We start from the raw sequence: 20541 nt of genomic DNA, 5'->3' as shown, positions 1-20541 counted from the left end.
TTTTATTCACTTATTACTAAGAATGTTGTAGATCAAAAATGTTTAAAAAATAAAAAAAATAAAATTACCAGATGAGTGTCAGATTTGTAAAAATAATTTGTATTCGGATCAAATTGAAGAAGAACATTTGTTCACAAGCTTCAAAGAATACAATAATGAAAGTTATAGATTAAAATATGCAAGTAAGCAAGTGGTTCCTCTTTTAGAAAAATTGCATACCAGTCTATATGCATTTTTAGATCGAGACGGGTATAAAAAATGCGTGAGTAAAGAAATATTTTTTCTAAATAGTTTTGGTGATTTCTGTCCGATACATAATTGTCACATTTTGTTCGTAGATGCTGCCGTAACTTTATTACATTTTAAATACGTAAAATATTGAAAAAAAAAAAACACAAAATCGTACTAGTGGTTAGTACCAATTTTAAAAGAAAACAAACTTGTTGAAATAGATAATTTACAAATGTTGTTCATTTATTGTATGTTTTTTGGAGATTTTTTATTTGTAATAAATTATATTTTTTTTATTTCTTCTTCATTTACTATCCAAGTTTATACACAGTAGTACAAAAGTGTTCTTTATTTCTGAAAAGCAAGTTGATTGTAATTCCGCAAAAAAAGTTTGTAATAAAAAATCAAAATAGAAATTTTGTATTCGAGCGCCATTTATTCATTAATACGGCCAGGCGACTACCAGATGGCGGGCTTTTTGTTGCCAACGCATAACACGAAACCTGCCCTTCGTAATTGGCATGTTCTGTGGAGCGGCAGATCCCACGCGGTGCGGGCGATGAGTCCGCTGAAGCTTGAGTGTCCTACGAGTACATGCCGATTTGTGTCAAATTAGTAGTAGTAGCAAAGTTGTGAGATATGATAATGTATTGTAACAATTTCAATGTAATAACCAGAAACAAGGAATAAGCTAGCAAAATAGTTATTTACATTAGAGTACGGGATGTGAATTTTCCGGCACGACAACTGGTTTCGGGCACGATGGCGCAGCCGAGTGCGTGATTAGGGCCGGAAAATACGTCCCGTACGACATTTGTATTAGACTTTTCGGCTGACCAAAATATTAAATCTTTTAAAAATCAAGACTAATTTTATTGTAGAATTTGACATTGGCAATAAAGAATCGAATGCTGTGGAATCAATTCCTTGACGACCGTGACCGCTCGTTTGTTTTTTTCCTAACAAATTATTTACTGAGCTTATTAGGTTAAATTTTCATTGTTAGTGCTTGAAAATTTAATTCTCGTGTGTTAATCGACTGAAAAAATGTCTAGTTCAGAAAGTGAGGTAAATGTGACACCAGAAGCAGCACGATTAGTGGCAGGACTAAATTCTGAACTATTACCACAAAATCGAAAGAACGTTACATAAGAATTTCTTCTCATGAAAGTATGTAATAACTATTCTTTAATTCACAAATTTTTAATAAACCATATTTTATTACAGACAGTTTTATTAATAGGTGTTTGTGGTGCCTGTCTCCGAAAGGAGTTACATACTCTAAAAATGGAAAATGTCAAGAGAAGATATTATATTGATAACTGACGCAAAAACCAATATTTGTAGATCATTTGCCATTACCAATCCAAACTGGGTTGAAACTGTGAAGAAATATATGGAAGTCGGATTAACGTTGTCTCGAAATAAAAAAAAAATTCATGAGGTATGAAAAAGGTTGATGTGTACGTAACCTCACCAATTGGTATTAATGCAATTAGGACAATTTCAAATAAAATTGCCAAATATTTGAACCCTGATTGCCCTATGGATACAAGATTGAAGTTCCTAAAATGATTCGTGATAACTAATGGCCTTCCTTCAACATAAAAAAAAAAGTACTGTGTTGCAGTCACAGCGCAAACAATGGTGAGTTGTGTCACAAACTTCGATACAGTGCTTTAATCTACTTGAATTTTTAGCACTTGCTTCCAATGTAACCATCCAACATTGAGAATTCCATCATCAGTACCGTAGAAGCACCAGTACAACATATTGACATCTAAGCCAGAAGTAATAAAGCTGACAGTAACCAAATAATTTCTGCATTGTTCTCTAGAGTGGAGAATTGTTAACATTAATGTTTACAATAACTGTAATTTTACAAAATAAATTATGTTAATGATGTTGCAAATTATAAAAATGTCTTGTACCTACTTAACCACTACTTCCTGGTGAAAACGAATCATCTTTCTGCAGGTGAATACAGCATTTGGAGGTCAGGAATGTTTAGTATATTTTCCAGTTGCACTTTAGCACTAACAGCTAGTACCGGATAAAGTAGGTACACAAAACGATATATCAACTTCTGTGGTGTTGTTTTATTGTGCAATTTTGCAGATATTTATGAAATACCTGACAATTGTCAAACTTTTTGACATATAGAGCTGCCAACCCAATAGGCTGCATTTTCCCTGTTACGATTATTTTTTTTTTCGGTCGATATAAATTAAACAAACACATTTATCGGAAAAATTATACAGGGAAATGTGTTTTTTTACACTAAATTAAAGTAACGTATGAACACTTTAATTTTAAAGTAACTGTGAACAGAATAAATCAACGGTGTCCGCACATTTTTCCCGTACTCCACGAGATTTTTCCCACACTCCACTAGGAATTTTTGACATTGTTCGGGAAATCGCACCTCCCTTGACCTAAAGTGTAAGGTAACGCTATATTTCCCAGATTGGGAGGCCTAAAAGAAGTTTTTTGAATTCCGTGTGCTTCAATTTTACATTTTCAGTAGGCTGAAATTTCACCTCACATTTGTGTAATTACTTAACTGCCTATGGAGGCCATTTTGAACATTTCATTTAATTTTTATTGAAGTAAAGAACCTTATTATAACACGAATAATGAATCTATTGTTATTAAAGTAATGTTCTGACTATTTTTTGCAAATAACATTTTGATTGTAAATTGTCTATTACAACCATTTAGGTGTCACAAAATGAAGTAAGTGACTAGATAATATTATTGTTTAATCTAAAAACAGAGCTACACTTTGTAATTTTCTCAAAAATAAAAGTTAACAAGGGGTTGAAAAATTGGCATGTAAAACCCTATGGCCAGTCTTAAAAAAACACACTGTATAGTGAACGGGATAAAATTATAAAATCAGAAATTCGGTACACATGTGCCCTGTCGAAGATGCACGGTTCGGGCGAATCGCAGGCTGAAAAATCAAAGAATTTGATGCCGCACCGCCCGCACCGTTGCACAGTGGGAAACACATAATACCAAAAAGCTGGCCAAAAGTCGAAAAATCAAAGTCTGAATTAGGGACTTTTTCGCAAGTCAATTATTCCTAGAGGACTTCTGGTATAAAATAAACTGATTAATAAGTCACAGTTGTCCTTTATGCCTTCGTGGCGTCGCTTAAAAAGTGAGCATTGAAACGAATAAATGCTCCATGTTTCTGAGCGTCAAACGTGCTGTTAATTGTGTCGCTTCTTATTTCGTCAGAAATTGCGTTCATAAAGTGAAACAAAATGGATTATCTTCCCCAAGGAATGTAGAATGAAATGTACCACAAAATATTTATTAATTGCAAACCTGTAATTATTAGTGTAATGATGAATGTACCTGTATTTTTCGCAAATCTCATTCAAAAATCTTGAATTAAAAGTGACGTACAAAAAAAATCCCACATATGCCCACTTAGTCCAGTCAATAGAGACATAAAAATGGCTCCACCTTGCAAAAGGTACAGAAAAGTTTATACTTGGCAGGTATCTTCTATTAGACATATTAATATTGCCGAGTTTGCGACCTTGGGGGGTTGCCGCTCGCCCCGCCATACTGGAGAATAGGGGTGGAAAATCACATTTCTGCAATTATTTCATTATCCGTGCGAGATACGTCTATCTAAGTTATTATAGAAAATGTATAGCGTACAATACTCTACATTTTTTGTTCTTCATGTTTTTTTTTGTCAGATCAATAATTTCGTGGTTACAGCGTGTAGAAATTGAGAATTTCTATTATTTTTGCACTTTTTATTCTTTTCCACACCACCACAGAGGTAGAGCAATAGGGTGCGGTTTTTTTTTACGTAGTGACCCCGGTGGGCATAGTTCACGATGCAGTAGAAGTTTACTGTTTTACTCTTTTTGATCTCTTTGTAACGTAGACGGATCCAAATGATCTGGATCGATCGGTATAGATGAGCTGAATTCATCAGAGTTTATGAATTCGGGAATTCCTCTTGAGATGGCGGGGCGAGCGGCAACCCCCCAAGGTCGCAAACTCAACAATATTAATAATACGCCTGATAGAAGATACCTGCCAAGTATAAACTTTTCTGTACCTTTTGCAAGGTAAAACTCCCTATTGATTGGACTAACTCTCTTATCACTCCTATTTTGTTTATTAAACCTTCCTGCATAATATTGTATGCAAAAATTAGCTGCGCCCACCTGCGCTTTTCTTTTTTTTTTTTCTTTCTTCAGAAATGGTGATGAAATGCAAAAAGCAAAAATGTTTACAGATGCGTTTGATCATGTTTTTTTCTCATAATTAAAATGTCTTTGTTACGGTTGTGAGCGGCAACAAAGCTGTTTATCTCGCGAGATTGCAACTTTTCAGGCTCATTAAACCAAGTTTAAGTGAAACTCTGAACGTTATACATATTATAATCACCATTTTGGATCCGCCATTTTGTTTTTGGAAACACTAATTAATAAGCAATAACAAATTCGTAATCAGCGATCTCGAAAACCCCTATTTCCCAATTTTCAACAAATTATTCTGATTCTTTCGACTTTTGGCCAGCTTTTCGGTAATTTTTCGTTCTGTGCGGCGCCGGCGCACAATGGGAGAAAACATAAATTCGCACATAAATTATTCGTAAAAGACTCTCGGCATACAAAAACCGATTAATAAGGCCCAATTGTTCGTCACACTTTTGGAGGTGTTTCTGAACCTCAAACGAGCTGTTGATTATTTCGCTTCGTATTTTGTCAGAATTTGCGTTAATAAAGTGCAACAAAATGGATCATCTTCTCCAAGGTACGTGGAATGAAATGTACTACAAAACATTTGTAATTGTAAATCTGTAATTATTAGTGTAATGGTGAATGTAGCTGTATTTTTCGTAAATCTATATATTAATACGTGAAGGAAAAGCTTTGTACCACTTTTTAAGCTAACTGGGCGCACGGAGGAGTGTGAGATTTGGCATAGTTCAAGGTTATATGGAGAAGAAGTGCACAAAGATAAAAATTTATTAATAATATGTCGCCAAAAAGACGACGAGTCCATAGCTCCCTTATTTATCGGAGGATTTTAATTATTTATACATCAAATTAAATGGTTGTGAATAGACTACTACTTTTTAAAGTAGCAGTTTAAGTGGGGTGATATTTAACTTTCTTATTTTAAATGGTGACATATGTTTTTCTTTACTTATTTTTGAAGTCACTATTTTTCTAAACATTGTTGCCTAAAACTATTATTTGTTTTTTGAAAAGTTTTGAAGAAATAAAAATGTTTAATAAATAATAATTGAGACATTTTAATGAAAAAGCGAATAAAATCAAGTTGCTGTCAGCTATTTGTTACGCAAAGAATTTGACAAGGACACGCTGTTTCCGTACCTCGAATGGAGTTTAGATCTGACATGTAGCATGTCGGTCATTTCTTCAAAGGTATTCATTTTTACTGACGATTAGATCTAGCTGACAGGTCTCACAAAGCAACTTGATTTTATTCGCTTTTTCATTAAAATGTCTCAATTATTATTTATTAAACATTTTTATTTCTTCAAAACTTTTCAAAAAGCAAATAATATTTTTATACAGCAATGTTTAGAAAAACAGTGACTTCAAAAATAAGTAAAGAAAAACATATGTCACCATTTAAAATAAGAAAGTTAAATATCACCCCACTTAAACTGCTACTTTAAAAAATAAATATTATATGGCAGTTCATAGTCCCTTTAAACGCCTTTTCATTTGATATATCGCTTATTGAAATCGGACAAAAAATAAAGTTCCTAGAGCATTTTAAAAAGAGTTTGGATCACCCTGTATAAGAAAAAAAAATAACATTACATTTTGAAACAAATAGAAATAATGACGAACACCAAGCGAGAAGTATCAAAATTCATTGCGTTACAATGTAATAAAATAACCACATTAAGTCAGTTGGAAAAACAAATGACAAATAATCACAAATGGGACTGCACGTACAGAGCGCAGTTTAAGGATGAACTGGAGTAACAATCTCAGCAAAAAGTTGCGAAATTCTTATAATGCTATGAAACGTTTTTTACGAGATATCAATATTTGAAAAAAAAGTTTTTAATTTTTGGAAACGAATTGTAATGAGTTGCAAGTAAATTTTGTGTTTATTTTCTTGATATTTAGATAATTACTTACTTGTGACTGTACGTGAAAGTAAACAGAAGCACACTGAATTTCAATTTTCATTGTTTTCTCTTAAAGTTCTTAACGTAACTGTAGTAAAACGTGCGATATGAGTGTAATGTTGCATACTGACGTCAATTAGGTATATGCATTTTGTTCACTTTTATTGAAATTAAAACAGATACATAACCTCAAAAACCGTGTTTTTCCACATATAATTAGCGATTACATGGAAAATCCACGACCAACTTTTTTTGTAAATTCATAAGAAAGAATTCTACTATATCGATACTTTATGTGTGAAAAATTTAAGAAAAATTGGCCTTTTTGAAATATGTTTTTTATCAATTTTTATGCTCATAAAAACACGTGTAAAATATCCCGAAACTTTAAAAGGTAATAACTTTAAAATTCCTCGATCATTTTTTTTTTAAATTTGGCGCAGTACTTTAGAATGGATGAAACGACTACTGTACCAATTTTAAGCGATTTTCGCCATTCTTCAATGTTACTCCAGCTCATCCTTAAGTATCGACGATAGTAACATTTTTTGACTTTTTTTTTTTGTATTTTTGGTATGTAAGCCTACACTTGTGATACATTGTTATGTTCAGAACAAAAATCTCTATCAGAAGTGTTAAAAAAATTATGTGTTCGCATTTGAAAAAAAAAAAATATTTTGACAGTTTAACCCTGGAGCCCTTTGGCCTATATGTAAATATATTAGGGCTTTTTGTAGCCTATTCAGAACCATTTCATTTGGTGTACAAATATGTAATTAAAATCCTCCGATAAATAAGGGAGTTATGGACTCCTCTTCTTTTTCGGGGACACCTGGATGTTACAAATATCAAAACATTCATTGTTTACTGTCATACACTGTAAAAAATTAGCGGAGTAAATGTGAAGTGAATTTGGAGCTAATGTGGAGTGGATGATTTGCAATTGATTTAATCCCCCCGCAGTGAAATCCACTCCAAGAGGGAGTGAAACACATCATTGTTTGCCTATTAATGCTTTGCCACCACATAAGTTAGTATCGAAAGTTAATTGCATCTCAAAACAAATCTTCGAAGAAATTGCAATTTTATTGAGGCAGCCAGTTTTCAATTGTACGTCGAAGCAAGTACGAGTAGAGTTCGATCATTCAATGGACTGAGATTTTATATTCCCGATGTTAGATTCGGGATTCCCGAATATAACGGTCAAGGGTATTTAGCAAACGATGAAAGAGTTTTTACAAAAAACATCGTCTACACAGAAGTTTTGAATCATTAAATTCATATTCAAATTATTTTAAGTTCAATGGATAATATTTTATTTTTTAACCGTCCGGTTTTTTGTTTCAATAAAAAATATAGGTAGGTATAAAAAATACGAAGCACGTGTTCTTTATTTCATTTTCATTTTTTTGTATTAATTTTTTATTTCAATTTTATATACAGTGTGCCCAGGAAAGTGGGGGCAAGTTTTCTAATTGGTTCCACCAGATAAGAGAAAATATTTTTGATATGTGGCAACATTACAAAACATTGTCCGTACCACTGTAAATTACGTTAAGCGAAAGTCAAAAATAATGAACTCCTAAATATTCAAATAGTATATTAAAGTATAAGTGGATATAAAGGTCACGCGCGATTTTTCGTGCACGACGGCGCAGCCGGAGTGTTCGAAATAGAGCAAGTGTTTCAAAGACCAGTTATCCACGAATACTTTACGATATATTTTTTTTAATGTTAAATGAGTTAACATTTAGACTTCACGTTTCTCCGGTCCTCTCGGGTTGGTGATGTTTCCATGGAAAACACGCGATGTTGCCATGGAAAACGGGCGTTTTTTAAAGTTCGATTTATACACGCTCAGGCGTGTTTTAATTGAGCAAAATTGGCTACCAATAAAAAAAAATGTGTTTAAAATAAGCCACCATTTCCGTGGGCACACTGTAATTTGAAAACGATAGGCAAATTAACTGTGTAGCCTTGGCGAAACCTGGCCAGTATAGCAATTAAAACCCCAAGGAAATGTCAAAAAACGCGTTATGGTTTTTTAAATATGGCATAGCCAAACTATACCTCATTTTTCCTACCGTTCGTATTTTTCAAATAACTCGAAAATTAGTTCATAAGGAGGTATTTGTACACGCTCACAGCTGACGTAATAGAACAAAATTCAAAAAAATTATATGCGATAATTATTATAGAGGTATACCCTTTGATGAAAAAAACCTCAGTAACGTTCAAACTTAAAAATTTAATGAAAACGGTCGAATTTCGACCGCTGGGCGACCTCTAGTCTTATTAAAAACCTTGAATTAAAAGTGGCATACGAAAAAATGCCCACATATGCCCACTTTCTTATCAGCGTTTGTTGTGAGGTCACCCAGGTATTTCGATCATGAAAACAATGAATAGGAAAGCTGGTGTTGTATGTGTTGCAAAAAACTGCAAGAATAAGAAATATACATGCCACTTCAGCTTTTTTACGTTTCCAAAAGATAGACAGAGGTATTGTATGTCGGAGAAGCGGGTCGCGGCTGACGTGCCGGGCCTGGACGAGGTGAAGCGTCGGCGTTTCGGCGTCTAGCGTACGATCCGAGCTCGGTTCCGTGCCTTGGCCTCCCGCGGAACCGTCTTGCTCCGAGGCTCCGGTTGCGCCCGCGAGGGTGTCCGGATGTCCCCTTCGGCCGCCATTCAACGGTCAGCTCAGAACTGGCACGGACCGGGGGAATCCGACTGTCTAATTAAAACAAAGCATTGCGATGGCCCCAGCGGGTGTTGACGCAATGTGATTTCTGCCCAGTGCTCTGAATGTCAACGTGAAGAAATTCAAGCAAGCGCGAGTAAACGGCGGTCGTGAGCAGACGTGTTGCTCCGCTATATAAATAAAAGACCTAACCTTAAAGTCACCAACGTGCACGCGAGTGAAGTTCTCTTGTCCTGGGTAAACAACAACCACCCGAGACAAGCCCCCGTGAGCCCCACATCTACCTGGTGCCCGACCATCTGGTGTGCCACATTAAGGTGGACACCCCTGTCAATACGGCGTCGCGATACGTCGATTTTTGACGCCATAACGGCCTAATAAACGAATATTTGGTACCAGGATCATAGGAGGTGGCAAGACGTTTTCATTTGGACTTAGAAAATTCAGCGTTTGACCGCCTGGCCGGAATAATTTCGTAGGAGAACCCACACCGATTGGACTTAGAAAATTTTCGATTGTCCGGACTGAGGAAAATTTCGAACAGAGTCTGGACTCAACAAAATTTTGACGCTCATCATCTCCAGCCGATTTTTCTAAGTCCCCGGGAACAAGTTGTAGCTAGAGTATGGAGCTACCCTCATTTTGACACCCTCCGAGTGCGCCCGAAAGCACAAAGCTCCCAATGCGAAGCTTTTTAGCTCATTTTTCGCCGGGAGCAAAAAGCTCGAGCTTTTTGTGCTTTCGCCTAAAACATCGTTTCCCGGAGTTTCTACTCGATCGGACCGTCCTATCGTGCATCGCGCGGGCACGCCACTGGCAGGGGTCACTGGGACCTCTGCCTCACGTCGTGACATCGATATCTGCCACGACGCGTCCGCGCGCGACCTCGCAGGGGGGTTTTTTCTTTTCCACCACTCGTGTCGTCCTCTTTTATTAATTGTGAATGAGGCCCTTCTACAGCTGACATCAGTATTTTATCGTGTCGTATTATGTTGTCAACCACGTCAAAGACTCATTTTATCTATACATCATTTTAACCACTCGACCTTGGTCCGGACCATGGAGTTTAGCTGCGCATGCGGCCGGGTGTTTGAGTCACGAAGATATTTGGGGTGCCACAAGCGGTTATGCGCCGCGGCCCAGCGGAGGCCTCCGGATGTCGTGTGCCAGTCCTGCGGGAAGTTTTTTTCGGAGGAGAGGAAGCTACGAGACCACATTAATAACAACGTCTGTGGGGGGCAGAGGGAGTGCCGGTTCTGTGGCAGCCCGCGCTAAGACGGAGATCGGGGCGTTTCCGAGTAGACTGGCCGTCCGGCTCGGATGGACCGTCGATATGGTCAAATACAGGAGGCGGCTCGCGCAATATAAGGCCTTGATTGGAGACGAACACGACAGGACGGCCCGAGAGTTGAGGGAGGACACACTGTCCCCTCTGGAGTCGTCTGGGCGCCCACCGGCCGCCGCTGCGCCTCCTTCCACCCCGTCCGCTGGACCTGACTCTCCGGGGTCCCGGCTGGAGCCCCTAGGGCCTGCCTCCTCCCCTGTAATGGGGTCTACGAGTCTGAGCGCGCCGCCGATGGAGGGGTGGCCCGGTCGGGTTGTTTGGGTTGATCCACCGCTGGGAAAGATCGCCAGTAGCCCGGGCCTGCACATTTCTCAAGTCGCCGGTGGATCGTCGGCTGCTGCTCCTCTTCCTATGGACTCGTCGACGTCGAGCTGCCCGCCGTCATCGGACGTTTCCCCCAATCGGGAGGTACTGGGGTCTCCGGAGGGGGCTGCGGGCAGTCTCCTCGCCTTGGTGTCGCCGGAGTCGACGTTGGCCTTTGCCCAGGACAATGACAAGTATTGACAGAATGATTCGAGTTTTTCCCAGCGGTCGGAGGGAGCATCTCAGTCCTTGCCGACCCCTCCGGCGGTAATGAATACGTCCGCCCATGGGGGCGACCTGCCATCTCTGCCCATGTTGTCGCCCGACTCAGGGGACAATGGCCCCGTTATCACCAACAGTAACGTTGAGTTCGATCATCCGATATATAACACATTGCGGGGCCTCATGGACGAGCTTCGGGGGCCCGGGAGGGTGAAGGGACGAAGGGAGGTCCTACGACTGGCGTCTAGCGCAGTTGGAATTCCCATGGATCAGTGGGGCGGAATCATTGATAAATGATAACATGATATTCGATGTGCCATATGATTTCCCTTTCATTAAAGTTAAAGAAAGTCGTTAAATTGTTTTGTCTCTGTCTAACATAGCGCTTGGCATATACTTTCACTTTGTCTAATCAATTATTTAGCTAATGAAAGACTTAACGAATGGGAAATCATACGACCCACTAAAGTTATGTGTTTTTTTTTAATGTAACCTATCCAGTTTGATTTCATTTTTGGATTCTATGATAAATTATGAATCACATCTATAGAGGTCGTTTTTACTTATCTGCCGTCGTTTTTGATCTGTGGCGCTTTTTTTTATCAGAATTTCGAATTGCAGGGGTCTGTTTGAAAATTTGTACCTTCCAAATCATTGCACATAAATTAAAATGATTGACGCTATTTGATTCCTGAATGTTTGCCACATCTGTTGAGTGTTTACTCAACAACAGTTTTAAACATTACAAACTAAAAATGTCAAAAACTCATTTTTTCCAAATGGCACCCCGTATTTATTATTGCATTCGTCGAAAGCTTTTTTAACAAGCTTGTCTTTAGCGGAAAATTTGCTCTCAATTTAGTGATTTTAGGATAGCACCCTAGATTTTCACATTCGACCATACAACCCCTATACCCTCGAAAAGCTTAACATTTTTAGTTTTTTATGTTTAAAAAATCGTAAAATATCCGTTTCCAGCAAGTGATCAAACAATTGAAGAAGCTATCAAAGCGAAAAAGATTGGCTATTGTACAATCGATCCCACTGAATATGCAGGCGAGAGTGATAAAAGAATTACATATATTGAAATCGACACAATCATCTTTATATGTATCAAGTGGAAGGCCAGTTACATATTACAAAGCGGAAACAGTGTTATTTTGTGGTCTACACAAAAAGATTTAAAGAATGGGATAGTCTAAAAAGATGATGACTTTTGGAGCAAATATATGGTACAAAAATTACAAAATTTTTATCTGGGCGCTTTGTTACCTGAAATAATAATTGATTCCAGGCGTACCAAAAATAGGCCTGTTAGATGGGGCGCACTCGAACTGCGGTCCAAGTACGGTCAGGTAAAAAGGGTCATAATCCTTCTTACTAATCTCCTCCCGAACTGCGGTCAAGGCCTCAAGAGGTGATTTTTTTTTATCAGTTAACAGCAAAGAATCTCACATAATATTTTCTTGTGAAAGTAACATGCAATTTATGTGTAATCAACAAATATTCTTTGTTGATGGAACATTTGACTATCGCGAAAACAGAATTTTATTAACTCTAAGATTGAACACCTTAATACCAAAAAATTAGTATGATTATGTTAAATGCGTGTCTCACAAGTTTTGTAAGTAATACTGTTTTGTAAATAAATGTTTGTTCCCAAAGTTTTGAATTAAATATAATAAAGTTTAATTGCAATTCATGGCATGGTGGGGGAAGCCAACACCGAAATACTGCCAACAAAAACAGTAGATGATCATAGCCAACTCGGTCCCAAAAAGTTCGTGATTGCCTAGTAAGTTAATTTTTCTTGACCGCAGTTCGAGATAAGATTAGAGACGACCAGGTAAGTTAAAATTCTTTGACCGCAATTCAGGTGTCGGATTATTGGGCTTCTGACCGCTGACCGCAGTTCGGGTGAACCGGTTAGATGCATATTAGAAAAGACCTATAATAGCAATGATTAATAACATGAAACTATTACTAAATTACGCGTATTCAGCATTAATTAAATTAAAGGCCAATTTATAGAAAAAGAATTAAATATTTAATTCGAATTAAATTTTAATGCGCAATTAACCCATGAAACCGAGACTTCGATTGGTTGAATCTGATTACGTGTTCAGTTACTGGCCCTAAAACCTCTGTAATTTTTAGTATTTTATATTTTATACCGGGTGTATTATGAAAAATATTTGGTGCTATAACTTCCTTATTTTTTATCCGATTTTAATAAATGATACGTCAAACAAAATCGCTTTAGAAACACTACAGCCCGACATGCTATGATTTTTTTTTGACATTATATTCTTTGACAGACCGCAGCTAACTTTGTTTTTTTAAGTTGCACTGTATATTTTTTTATTTTTATTCTGATAGATGTATCTTCTGAATACACAAACATTAAAATCAAAAATCAAAAATAGGTTTTTAATAAAAAAAATTAGAATTTACAAAAATCTAACTATAACTTTACTATAGTAAATGTTCGAAATTACCTCCATTCTCTCTAAGGCATATTCCACACCTTCCACATTGCGGCGTTCAATAAAAAGTGTGGTGGTATTTGTTCACATACTGCTACGATTCTTCTTACTAAATCATCTCTGTTATCGGGCGGAGTCAAATAGACATTGTCTTGAATGTCCATAGTTCTCTTAGTCGCTTTGGAAAATTTGCACTTTTATTACTGTAAAATGTGACTGCTTAATTAAAAAAAAAAAATACATTATTTTTTATTTTCTTCTCTTTGTTTCTATGCATGAGCATGGTTGTTTACATTTTCATATTCAAAATAAAAATCTGTATAAAACTGAGCAAAAAAAAGTTAATACTGCAATTTGGAAAAAAAAAGTTGACTATTATCTGTCAAAAACAGAACTCAAGAACAAATATTGGAACAATTCAAATTGTAGCCCATTTAAAACGATTTTGTTTGACACATCATTTATCAAAATCGTAAGAAAAATAAGGAAGTTATAGCAGTTATAGGAAGTTATAGATTTTTCATTATACACCCGGTATATTTTTTGGCAGACGTTAATTAAATTTTATCGTCTCGAAAATGTTTTGCTCGAATTTACATGGTCGAAAATGTGTAATTGGAGTGTAATTAGTAATTATTAGTAATTACGGACTAGTCGTAACAATGACATTAATGCCTTCAAAATATTCCTGTAAAAAAATTTCTCGATTCTGTTATAATGCACTTACTAACCTTATATTCCAATTGTATATTGCATAAACTTGTTTTATAAAAAAAAAACTGTTGCGGCCTTGGAGAAAATAGTGGAATCTCAAATGCCTGCATCCGAAGATCTGTAACGGCCTTACCGCCTTACCGCAATTACAAATCCCACATCATAAATAAAACCAGTCTTCACATTTTTAATATCGTTTGATTTAAAATCTAATTCATATTTTTCTTCGGTAATTTCGTTTATAAATTTTGGAAATGAATTCTCTTATCAGCGTAAAAATCAGAAGTTAAAAATTTTGTGTAAAATAGTTTTTTTTTAATTTATTAAATGCAATACGGATGTGGCCTTTGTAATAACAATCACCGCATTATCCTGTGTATGATAATTACTTTCGAGCAAAACATTTTCGAGAAACTGCCGTTCGAGAAACTTGCAATTCGAGCAAAGTCATATTCGAGCAGCTGATTTCGAGCAATTCGTCTTCGAGCAATTGCATTCGAGCAATTTGCCTAGATTCTGAAACATTATATGCAAACATGAAGGGTGCGATACCTTCTGTCACAACTTTGGTCCGTTTTATCAACCGATCAAACATCGAAGAAGGAACTTTGAGGTTTGCAGATTGAGAGAATTTCTGGACAGTCGATCATAACCAAAAGAGGTGTGGATCAGTGAAGACGCCACCAAAATCACTGGTAAAATTGAATACAATTCGAAAAATAATACTGTTGTTGGATTTGAAATTCCACAAGAAAACGGCTTACCAAAAACAAATTTTTTTGAAGCAACTTCTGCTCAAAATACAAGATTTTTTCGAAACCAAAAGAGAGCAGATTACGCATACGGTGTAATGGCTCAGTGTCCAGTAGATGGTTGTCCTTCATTTTGCCTAAATATTTTTGGAACAGATAATTGTTTTACACACGAAGATGTGCTTAGCAGGTGGAACAGGATAAAAATGGAAGCAACCAAAAACGGTATCAAAATTTTAGGATTTTCTTCAGACGGGGACACGATGCTGTTAAAAGCGATGAGAATTTCTTCTAAACTGTTCAGTACTTCAACAGATCACTGTCAATGGCCTTGGTTTCATTTACCTTTCCATTCAGGTGACAACTGTATACAAGATACTGTACATATCGGTACCAAATTGAAAACTCGTAAAAACTCAAAAATTTCCATCAAAATCGGAAAATATGTGGCTACATCCTTGCACTTGCAAACTCTTATACAGACTGTAACTAAAGATCAGCATCTTCTGACAATGGGAGATATACAATCAGAAGATAAAATGAATTTTAGTGCAGTGGAGAAAATAACAGCTTTATCTGTGTCACAGTTGTTAAATGACCATGTGGAAGATAGCAAAGGAACAGTAATTTATCTGAAAATGTTACGATCAGTTCTTCAAGCCTTTTTGAACAAGACTTTACAACCACGACGAAGGGTATATCTTATGTGGTACTCTGTATTCTTCTTAAGGATTTGGAGAAACTGGCTAAAGGAATCTCACACATTCAGTGTGACTAAAAACTTTATAACTTTGAATGCCTACCTCTGTATTGAATGAAACGGCCATGCTTTAATCAAAATGTTACGGAAATATCGAAAAGGTGATGAAAGCTCAGATACACAATTTACAACCTGGTTGTTTAGTTCACAACCTTGTGAACAAATATTCAGAGCCACGCGTTAAAAAGATATATTAAACCGATTAAATAAAATAGAAACCATTGTAAATATAACAAATGATCTAAAAAAACATTCGTTTTTCCGAGAGAAAAAACATCTAAATCTTGAAGTTTTGATGAAAATTTTGCTGTTCTCGACAATGACTTACTCTGTGATACAGAAATTGAAGAAATTTGTATGACTGCAATGCAAGATGCCAAAGACGATTGCAAGATTCTAGGAATGGACATAACGGACGGAGATGATTCTTGGAAAAAAGTAATGATTTTCCAATGGCCATACTAATACAGAAAAATATGGTGACACTTCGGGTCAAATTGATACTCATGTATGTCAAACAATTGAATCAGATAACACCTTCGAAAATGATGTACTCCTAGAACTTGATGGAATAACTGACGACGAAAGTGATGTTGATCAAAGTTCAGTACAAAATATAACATTAGAAAATTTCACAGAGTTAAATCTACATAAAATAGACGGTGAAATAGATTCTAAAAGCCCTTACGTAAAAATACAAATCGAGGACAACATCAAAATAGTAAAAAAATCGGCACTTTGTTGGTTGATCAATGAAAAGATTGGAAGGTGAGTTGTTAACGAATTCATAACAATTTCTCTTTTTATATGAACACATTATTATTTTAGGTTAAGTGCATATAGACTTTTACGAGTCAGAGCTACTGCGGGACCTTCAAGCAGCAAACAGCAAAAAACACACTGTAGTTTTAATGTCATCCCTTGCTTAGAACTTTATTATGCCGTTTACTATTCAGAAAACTGGTACATTGGACGAATAATACAAATAGTGTCAGACAATCCCGAGGACAATCAGTATAAATTTAAATTTTTAAAATTTTCTCTTCACAATTTCATATGGCCGAGGGTCGATGATATTCAAGTTGTCGAAAAAGATTATATTTTTTATAATCCAATAACGATGACTGGTTTAGGTACGATGACAATTAGTCAAAATGATCGACAAAAAATAATAACCAAATGTAAAGAACTTAAAAGATTATTTCAGTAATTTTCAAATTAAGTTATTTACCTTTTAGTTTATCTAATTTAATGTTTTGAATGTTTTTTTTCTTTGATGTTTATTTCGAAGTTTTTTTTTTTTTAAATAAAGTGTTTAGTTTGTTCTCGAGCTTGTTATAAACTTAGTTCTTATTGATGTACCTGCTCCTTCAAAAAATAAGGGCTAATGTCCAATTACATTTGCAAATATTCCAGTTTGAAACTAAAAAAAAAAACATTCTAATATTCTCAGTTGTACATATGAATGAAAAAAAATCGAGATTGAAGTGATTCACGACCATTTTCGAGTTGATTTTCTTGCGGTGTCGCTTACAGATTTAACAGGTAGTTATGAGACAATAAAGGATAGTCTATTTGTCGTTATTCAAATCCAATTAAGACATTTTTTATAGACTTTAAATGCGTATAGTACATTGTTACAAATTTCACTAGAATTACCACATTTATCACATTTCAACTATTTGCAGTCATTTACCACACTCACCAAATACTTACCACATTTACCAGACATTTACAACACTTACCAGACATTTACCACATTTACCAGACATTTGCCACATTTTATTATTATTATTGAATAAGTCAACTAACAGACTACTGTCCAAATAAAAGTTAACTAAAACAAGAAAAACATGAACAGAATTCAGTAACAGTCAGCTACAATTATATTACTACTGTCCCATGTCGGGAGATAATACTGAATGAAGTGTTCATCAAGCAAGCCGATGCAATCGATCTAAATTACACATTATAACAACCAATATCAGGCCCGGACTGGGACCTGAAACCGGCCCGGGCATTTTATAGACAATCGGCCCTCTGAATCTCCACAAGAAAGCAACAAAATAACTACAAAAAATGTAAATTTTGTAAACCCTGTCCACTCATAGATTGTTTGACATAAATGTTACTAAAAATGTTCACTCTACGCTACAACAAATAGATCCGGCGCGAAATTTTAAAAAATGGAAAGAGCAGGTTTACACGTGATGTTTTATTATTATTCTGCATGTTTGCACTTATAGACGGAAAGACGAAAGACGAAAGAAAACTTCAGTACAGTAGGAGTAATATATGTATTACGTTTTATTAATACAGGGTATTTCACGAGTAATAATGTGCCCGACGGAATAAAAAATGCAACCCACAATACATTTTCGAATTTCCGAAAAAGCTGGCTAATGAAATTAAAATATCCAGCTTTTTTCGGAAATGGCTAAACACAAGCAAGAGATTATTTAATATGCACTCCTATTTCTTGCATGAACAAAAATTACCTCTGTATCATTTTCGATGTTTGTATGTAATTAGATTTTTGAGGCAGCAACTCACTTCACAAATTAAAAAAAATAAACAAAAAATCGCAACGGAACAGATCAAAACAGCAACACGGTCAAAACTAATAACTTTTAAAACCAGAGAATCGCGAAACAAAGCTCTAAAGATGAAAAATCGCAAATCTAAATGCTTAAACCGCTTTGACAGAACTGACAATTTCAAATTTGAAATGTCATATAATTTATTTTTCGCGTGGGTTTCATAACAACCAATGAGAATCAATGGCGCGAATACTTCAAGATATTACCAACACAATCTATGATACTTTCTTAATATTTTTAATGTTATGGTTTGGGGATTTTGTTATCTAAGGATATTTAAAAAAATGCATTCTATCAGTGGACGTAGTCTATCATATTTACTGTCATTTTTAATAATTCAAGTTAGTTAGTCAATGACTTCTGAAGAAGTTCACTGCTTTCAGCTACTTTATCAATAATTTCGTCGCAATCTAAATTCATCAACAGATCCTTTTCTACCGCCATTAACATGAAAGAATTTAAGTATGTAATCGGAAGATAAGGTGCTCCTCATGCGATTTTTTATATTTTTTAGGGTAGAAAAGGATTTTTCACAAGCAACTTGACTCAATGATAACGTAAGCAGAAATTTGAATGCTAGTCCAATTAAAGTGTAGGCATTGGTCAACAGGTTGAATCTATGCAAAATTTTGAAGCAGCAAACTGCGCAAACATTTCTTCTTCTTGGTTTTCTAAAGACATTTCGTCATTACCTTCAGTATTATTTCCTTCTATTAAGATTTTATAATGTTCTAACTCAGTAGTTTTAAGTTTATCCCAATGCAATGCTAAATTTTTCAATTCAGTCCGCAAATTTTCACCTGTAGCTGTTTTATCAAATTTTAACAAGTGTCTACTTAACTCATCCAGTTCACCAGATTGAAGTTTATTATTGCGTATGTCAGGGCACCTTGTTCCTCACTATAGGTCAGCCACTTGCGTTTGGACCCATCTTTGCGATATAAGGCCCTTTGTAACACAGGATCACTAATGTCTTGCTTTGGATGATATTTAAAAAAAAAATCGAGTTGTCCTTTTTTAGGATGCTTAAAATAATCAAACGAAACATCTAAATCTAAATGGCTGTCATCTTGTTCAGTTTGTTGATCGCTTGCAGAAGGATGAGGAGGATCAAGGGCAGGGGTATGCGCATGGTGTGTGTTCACATTCTCTTGTTCAATTTCAATATGATCATGTAACTGTTGCCCAGTACATGACAGTTCTTGATCTTGAGACAAACTGTTAATATTAATTACTTCAGTTACCATCTCCGCCACTGCATCAGATGTAGATGTAGACGAAGACGACGAACACTTGAAAACACTTGTCAACTTGACACATTTTTGACCACTGGCTTCCAAAAGTTTTTGTTTCTTTAATCTGATTTTCTCTGCCCCCCGTTTGCGCTTTTTTTTGTTGTTCATTATTCAACTCACTAGTCACTAGATAGATACAAGTCCCTTAAACAAAAAAAGTATTTATGTATTCATGGTGTGTGTTGTGAACTATATTAATTTATTCAAAAGAAAATAACGCTTTGTCGCTTTGATAAACATACTAGTAGATAAATGTAGGATAAGGTACTCAATTAATACTTACTCAGTACTCACTCACTTAGTTGTTGTGCGCACACGGAACGATGTCTTTTTAAAGTTTATAATATAACACTATTTTTTTTTGTGTCTACACTATAGCAAAACAAAAAACCAAGAAAGCTTCTAGAACGTACCGGCGAGGCGGCTCAAAACTAAAAAGACTAAAGGATCCCTCACGCCCAGACCACCGCGGAAATATTCGCACCGCTAAAGAATTCGTATCATACTGTTTACATGATAACAAATCTGCACGTTCGACTGGCAGGAATTTTTCTGCTTTCCGTAATTTGAGTCGATCATCTGGCTTGGAAATATCCGCGGAAATTCCTTTCTTCCTTATTTTTTTTAAATAGCAAAAAAATCAATGGCCGATCGATCGAGTCAGACCGGCGGCCGGCCCACCGGGCATCCGGCCCATCGGACATTTGCCCGATCTGCCCTGTGGCCAGTCCGGGCCTGACCAATATACTCGGAAGTGGTATAGTATGAAGATCACAAATATCGTTAAAACAGTTAAAGATGGAACACATCCAAACGAGATCTTACAAGCGAGAAATACAACGTAGTTAAGCATTTCTCGGAACGAAACTCGTTGCAAGATCTAAATAAAAATCCGAGAAGTTTCAACGATGCAGCAACAACAGAGCTAATATGCACATCAAAAACCAGCCTGGAATCAAACCAAATACCGAGGTCCTTGGT

At 36.0% G+C, this 20541-nt stretch overlaps 3 long non-coding RNA genes across 4 annotated transcripts in view; 1 reads left to right on the top strand and 2 right to left on the bottom strand.

Annotated features, from left to right (window-relative positions):
- LOC138140545 (uncharacterized) overlaps positions 1-20541 on the bottom strand; it is a 100400-nt gene that overhangs the window by 64933 nt on the left and 14926 nt on the right. The window lies entirely within an intron of this gene.
- LOC138140550 (uncharacterized) lies at positions 1283-2143 on the top strand. The gene is made up of 3 exons (XR_011162600.1): positions 1283-1401; positions 1459-1878; positions 1932-2143. It is a non-coding gene; the product is annotated as an uncharacterized lncRNA (long non-coding RNA).
- LOC138140548 (uncharacterized) lies at positions 1419-2409 on the bottom strand. The gene is made up of 3 exons (XR_011162598.1): positions 2167-2409; positions 1567-2102; positions 1419-1512 (listed from the first exon to the last, which is right to left on the bottom strand). It is a non-coding gene; the product is annotated as an uncharacterized lncRNA (long non-coding RNA).

Source organism: Tenebrio molitor, chromosome Y, assembly GCF_963966145.1.
Source record: "Tenebrio molitor chromosome Y, icTenMoli1.1, whole genome shotgun sequence".
In the NCBI taxonomy this organism is placed as follows: Eukaryota; Metazoa; Arthropoda; class Insecta; order Coleoptera; family Tenebrionidae; genus Tenebrio; species Tenebrio molitor.
The sequence above is the reverse complement of the archived record's forward strand: the minus strand, read 5'-3'. Positions and strand labels throughout refer to the sequence as shown.